This window comes from Chrysochloris asiatica, unplaced genomic scaffold, assembly GCF_000296735.1.
Source record: "Chrysochloris asiatica unplaced genomic scaffold, ChrAsi1.0 scaffold00088, whole genome shotgun sequence".
Taxonomy (NCBI): domain Eukaryota; kingdom Metazoa; phylum Chordata; class Mammalia; order Afrosoricida; family Chrysochloridae; genus Chrysochloris; species Chrysochloris asiatica.
In genome coordinates, this window is record NW_006408606.1 from 1,223,915 (window position 1) to 1,231,044 (window position 7,130).

The 7,130-nt window shown below is 38.2% G+C and overlaps 2 pseudogenes; one reads left to right on the forward strand and one right to left on the reverse strand.

The window, feature by feature from the left end:
- LOC102834056 overlaps nt 1-1,867 on the reverse strand; it is a 17,461-nt pseudogene extending 15,594 nt beyond the window's left edge.
- A 118-nt stretch (nt 1,868-1,985) lies between these two features.
- Nucleotides 1,986-3,334, forward strand: LOC102816364 (annotated as a pseudogene).
- Nucleotides 3,335-7,130: the final 3,796 nt, after the last annotated feature.

The following is a 7,130-nucleotide window of genomic DNA, read 5'->3' on the forward strand; positions in this document are numbered from 1 at the left end:
ATGAGTCAGTACTGACTCGATGGCATCTAACAACAACAACAACAACTAGGCTTAATAAATTAATGTAGCTGTATAGTATACTTTGAAATCAGAAAGTGTGACTATACTACTTTGTTTTTGTTCATTTAATTTTCAGAATTGCTTTAGAGAGTCACTGTCTCTTAGCACAGCTTCCTAGATTTCAAAGATTTGATCACAAGGAAGAATCAATGTGCAAAGGATCAGGAATACCAGCTTATCCTTGTTTCTTCAGAAATCAAGTAACTCTAGGTTATCTACATAGCATATGGCATACAAAAAGAAAATGAATGTTGACCATACTATTGGGTCATATGAATAATTTTCTATGTGCACTTACATGTTGTGGGTGTGAGAGCATGGCCATGTTGGTAAGATGTTCTACTCATTGTCAGTGTTTTCTGTCTTTAGGGATCAATATCTTTCTGGTAAATTTCTAATCCATAAGTTTTGAAAAACATTCAGAATCATGTTTTACATACAATATTTTGGTAATGACTAATAGGTGAATCATATATGAAAGGAAGGTGAGGGATTTTTAGAGAAATTTCAATCACATGGTCATTTTTGGTCTGGCTTAAATGTACCAAAAAGATCATATGGGATCCTAGACTTCTGATATATGTTATCATATATAATTTGGAAAAATACCATTCCAAATATTTACCACCTGGAGCATATTTCTTAAAAATAATTTTGCTATGTTAAATGTTATGATTCATATATCATTTATATAAGAATATTCATTTTCTTAGTTTGAAGGAATTCAATGGGAAGGGAAAAGACATTTGGGTTACATTTTTCTGTGACCAAATACCTATGCTTGAATTTATATTCTATTAAATGCAGTAAATGAAAAACAGCTGTTTGCAATGACCTTTCATAATCCAGAGAGTAACAAAGGTTTCAGTGACACTTGGAATTATGGAACCATAATATTTCTTTGGCTTTGACTCTATTCAATATTGTAAGACCTCCATTCAACACCCTAATATTTCACACACATTTAGATGACCTGCAAATGCTTTATACATGTTTGCTTACCAGACTTCTTGTCTCTCATATGCTGTTAGCCATTTTGATATATTTTTCATACATCCTGACATTTACTTCTTCAGAGTTGAAGATGGCAATGACAACATCTAAGTTCTGCAAATAAATAGCAGCTATTGAGCCCATAACCACCCACACCATTTATCTTTAATCAGATGTTGACTATTCCATCTCTAAGAGAGTGCAGCCACTGCCATACACTTCTTTGCTTCAAAAGTAGTCTAGCATATCTCTATCATCCATGTTGACACGTGAAGCTTGTGCTCTTAAAAAATTACAAAATTTTAATGTAACAGTCTGATTTTACTATGCACTCTACTAAATAATCCTCATACGAGAATCCATGGGAAAAGAGCTGGTGATAAATCTGAATGATTTTACTTAAAATCACCTCATTCATGACCGTAGTTGGGATGGAACTTGAATACCACAACTAGATCCTGTCTTGAGATCTCTTTCAATAAGACTCTTCTTTCCTCTTGCTTCCTATTGCCTAGCAATATTGCTGTAAAGATTAACAAACACTATATTTCCTCTTACCAGCATTTCTAATATTGTAGCATGGTGCTACTTACATTCTTAAACTGAGACCATAGATAGAATAATACCATGGTACTGAACTAACAAAATGAACACTTTATTAGCCAACAATGAGTAGGATGATTTCTTATCATTGATTCTACACCATTGTTGAAAATTTGCAGCAGGTAAGAAACTGTGGGATGGCTGTCTCCGTCGTGCTCTAGCTTGAAGGAAGGAGGCTGGTGGACAGTAGCAAACCCGGCATTGCCGCCATGTTGAGTGTGAGGCGGCTGCTGTGAGCACCGTAGAAGTGAGTGTGTGTGGGGACCTGTGGCAGTGGCATGGGATCTGCTTCTGTGCCTGTGGCCCCGTGCAGCTGCAGCGGCAGCGCTATGAGCAGAGGCACCCATTACATTAGCAGCAAGATCAGCCTCATCTCCAAGGTGGAGACCCACTACGAGGGCGTTCTCTACACCATCGACACTGAGAACTCCACCATAGCCCTCGCCAAAGTTCGGTCCTTTGGTACTAAAGATAAACCAACAGATCATCCAATTCCACCTCGAGATGAAGTCTTTGAATACATTATATTCTGTGGAAGTGATATTAAAATCCTCACTGTTTGGGAGCCACCAAAACCACAATGTTCTTTGCCTCAAGACCCAGCTATTGCTCAGTCTTCGTTTGGCTCCTCAACTTCTTCATTCCAGTCAGTGGGTTCCTATGGGCCTTTTGGCAGGATGCTGACCTACAGTCAGTTCAGTCCAAGTTCAATAGTTGGAAAACAGTTTGGTGTTGTTGGGGTTGCTGGAAACTCCTTTGGAACAGAATCACCAAACAGTGGTACCCTATCCCAAAGTAATGCAGTTGGCTCTGTTTTACAAAGGATACAAGGTCTCTGGAAACAGTTATCTCAAGGTCGTTCAAGCCCTCAGATCCTTTGACAAAAAGCCCAAACATGGAACAAGCAGTACAGACTGCCTCAGCCCATTTACCTGCTCCAGCATCTGTTGGGAGAAGGAGCCCTGTATCAACCAGACCTTTGCCATCTACCAGCCAAAAAACAATAGAAAGTCAAAAGCACAGGCGAGCTAAAGCACACACAGTTTCAAGACCAGAAAAAGAGAAACTTAGAAATGATAGCAAGAAACAAGTGATTCCAGGTGTTCCTTTAGCTGCCAGAAGAGGATGTGGAGGTCATCGAGGTGGAAGGGGAAGATTTGGTATCAGGCGAGATAGTCCAATTAAATTTGAGAAAAGCTTTGAATTTGAAAGTGCAAATTAACAAGGAAGAGATTAACAGAGAGTTTCATAATAAAGCAAAAGAAGACAAACTTGAGAAGCAAGAGAAACCTGTAAATGGTGAAGAAAAAGGCGACTCCGGAATTGATACCCAAAATAGTGAAGGAAATGCTAATGAAGGAGACCTAATTGCTATTATGACAAAACTAAATCCTTCTTTAATAATATTTCTTGTGATGATAATAGAGAACGGAGACCAACATAAGCTGAAGAAAGAAAATTAAATGGTGAAACATTTGGAATCCCACTTCGTCCAAACCATGGCTATGGGGGCTACCGAGGCAGAGGAGGCCTTGGCTTTCGTGGTGGCAGAGGGCATGATAGGGGCTGAGGTGCCTTTACCACTCCTCGAGGGTTTTGTTATGGATTCAGAGGAGGCCGTGGAGGCAGAGAGTTTGAAGATTTTGAATACAGGAAAGACAACAAAGTTGCTGCATAGTCTCCAAACAAGTCTTTGAAACAACAGGAATTTCTAGCTCTTCGTAGCCCTGAAAATTGGTTTCAGTATTTTGAAGAATGAAAGAAGTGAATTTGCTGTATATTTGTCACCAGCGCTGGGTTTTGTTTTGTTTTGTTTTTCTGCTTAATTTCAAAGATAACAGTGAAATTATGAGAGCCAGAACACGAAAGGACTGCCTTGTTTTTCTGGGTCTCACAAGTTTTCCACCTTTGGCAGGGCACAGTCTTACCACTTATCTATTGCTCTCTATTAGTGGAAAATATACTTTATAACACAGTTACTTTGGGCGGGGTAAGAAGGCTCATGTTAAAAATGAGCATTAAATATATTTGGAATCACAGAAGAGTAAGTGATTTTTTTTATTTATTTATTTTTTTTTATGTATAGTTAGACTAAAGCAGTACTTCAGTCTTAGTGGGACTTATAAGTATTTTTTTTTTTAATGTTTTATTGTGAATTCTGTGTTAGTTTACATGGGAGAACATTAGTTTTACATTTATTCTATCGCATATTGTCTCTCATTGCCATGGTTACAATCCCCTCAATGCAATCCTTCCCCCTATACCCCCCAGGCCTTCAGTACACAGTCGCTCTCCCTCTCTGGATCTAAAGTCTCCAGCTGCTCCATCGCTCCACGTCATCATCTCTGGCTCCATTTCAGGCATCACTGCTTCTTTTTTATTACTGAGAGGATTATTCTTATCACTAAATTGTATTTGGCAATTATTGCAAGTTGCCTGCGATTGAGGCCATGATACTGCATTTTGAGAAGGTGTGTATGTGTTTATCTTTCTGTCTTTCTTTTTTTGGAAATCCTGTGATATCCCTTTTGAGATAGCTCAATTAATTAGGGTGCTAGATGAGAGAATTTTGACAGTCAACTATGTACACACAGTAAAAACTGTTTCTTAGGCAAAGGTAATTATTTTATATAGTTGTAAAATTCCATGGTATTCCATTGCCAAAGAAACATTAAGAATTTTGTATAGCTGTATAAAAAGCGACTAATTTTTTAAGCATAAACATTTTAAAGTCAGAAAGAAAAAAAAAAGAAAGAAACTGTGGGACAAAATGTGTCATCTCCTAACTACATGAGGTATTCTGACATTTTTCTATTTCGTTTTATGCTAGTTAACTTTGGAAGATTTTACTTTGATTCCACAAATCCCTTTCCAGTAGTCTTGGTGTCTGAGACTTCATATTTCTTTTGGAAAAATTTAATTATTCTTGGACATCTAAATGTGCTATTCATATTAACAAAATTATTTAGGGGCTGAGAAAAACCTCAAATGGCACATTATTTCTGCTTTATAAGCATTGGATGGAATACTGGTAAAAAGGCAGCTTTCCTTAGAAAACCTCAAGAATGGAACCTAGTGTAGCATTAACTGTGTGCTCACTGAGGCTGTCCACTACTTGTTTGTCAGTGTGTCATACTACAATGGCTTTTGTGTTGCTTTGATGGAAGATACGCCAGCAATATTTCAAATACCAACAGGTTCACACATGGTAGACAAGTTACAGAGGAGCATCTAAACTAAGAAAGACTAAAAATAAAAAGAGACTGACAGCTTCTGAATAGTTAGTCTCTGAACACTTTTTGAATAGTAATGAAATATTGTCCTATATAGTGCCAGAAAATGAAACTCTCAGGTTGGAAGCCACTCAAAATACAACTGCAGAAGTGTATACTTTAATTTGAAGAAGTAATACAAATCAAAATTAGATGACACAGCTGCAAATACTGATTAATATAAAAATGTGAAATATATGAAACATGAATGTAAGAACTTTGGAAGTCATCAAAAAAGCAATGAATGCATAAATATCAATATCTTATGCATCAGTGAGGTGAAATGGATAGATACTGGCCATTTTGAATTGGATAATCATATGGTCTACTATTTTGGGAATGACAAATTGAAGAGGATTGGTGTCACATTCATTATCAAAACAAACATTTCAAGATCTCAAGGTACACTGCTTTCTGTGATAGGACAATATACATATGCCTATAAGAAAGACCAGAATCAACTTCCAGTTTTGCAGCGGCAGAGCAGAATCAGGTAAGACAGGCTCCGTGGCCAAGGGGCTGAAAACCCAGAGATGCTGCTCTCATGGAAAAGCACCAGAGCTCTGGATCTAGCATAAGAGTCAAAGCAACAGTTTCACGCAACCAACATTGGAAAAATCATGGTATAAAGGGAAATATTGTGATTTAGAAATCAGTCAAGACACAGGACTGCCTCTGCAGCCATCATGCCTGGGTGGAGGTCAGAGGGCAGGGTTACAGCCAGACCTGCACAGGGAACCAACACTAAAAGCAGCACACTGACATTTGCAAAAGAAGGAGGTGGGAGCGAGTCTACTCATTATTTCCTCCTCTCCCCTGTCATGCCTTCTTTGCCCAGCCTGGACACCTTCAGACGAGTGGGTATGCATCCCCAAAAAAGCCTAGTGTTGAGACCACAGTTTTCTGACGGCACAGAAAGAAAGAGGTCCATCCATCCAAAGGCAATTCTTTGGCTGCTGCTTTTGACTTCTGCCTGTAGGTCCCAGCCCTAAAGTTAACTGTATGGGACCCTTTACTCCTGCCTATCCAGCAAGAAAAAAGCAGGTTTGGCCTGACAGACAAACCATATGAACAATATGTAAAACTCCAACATAAAAAAGATGAAATTATTTCAGGAATTATGCTGTGCACACACAAATACTTAACTGACCATCAGAGACAAAGATAGTAAACAATCTTTCTCCCATTAACTTCTTAATATCTATCTGCATACCTCTACAGTGGTAACTAGATGAAGGGCCTGAGTGAGTGAACACCCCCACCCACTACTAGAGACTTCTACGGTGCACACCCACTGCCTGTGTAGCAAGGCAACTGGACAATTGGCCACAACTTTATTTTTATTTCAAAGTGGTGTGTCTTGTCTCTGTTTTTATATTGCTTTTGCTTTTGGCCTTTTGATCACATATTTTTCCCTGAGGTGGGAGCTTTTTCTTCCGACATTATCCAAGAAGAGTCAGCAATCATGGCCATATAGGCAAGATACAAGCATACCCCATAATATTCCACCATTGATACAAGAGCCAATAACAGCTGATAAGCATTACATGCAAAAAGGAAAGCCTATCTCCTAATCATATCCACCAGGAACCACCCACTAAGCTTAATAACACAGCAACAAACATTCATTTAAGCATTAAAAATCCACATAACTACTGGAAATTATGAACAAAAACAACAAAAGAGAATAAAACATGTCCAAAAACAGAAAAGAGTAGCTGAGACAAAAGAGCTGGAGAGAGACAAAGGCTTTCTACAAGAAGAAGAGCAGGTTTTGGATTTTCCTGAGAAGGAATTCAGAAGACTGATATGGAAACAAATTCAAATGCTCCAAAAAGGGGTGGAGGAAAACAAGGAAAAACTCAAGGAAGTACTACAAGAGCAATCAAAGAAGATCAATATAGCATTGGAAACAATTCAAAACCTGCAAGAAGAGGTCCAAATGATTAATAATAAAATATCAGAAATGGACAATACACTGAAAGAAGAAAGGAGCAGAATTGAAGAAATGATAAGCCAGAACCGGCGACCTGGAAGACAAATCTCTCAATACTACTAAGATAGAAGAGCAAGCAGAAAGAAGGATAAAAAAAAAAAAAATCTGAAGAGTCTAAGATACATGCTGGATAACATGAAGATGAACAACTTAAGAATTATTGGCATTCCGGAACAGGACGAATTAGAGAAGTCCACAGAGTGGAA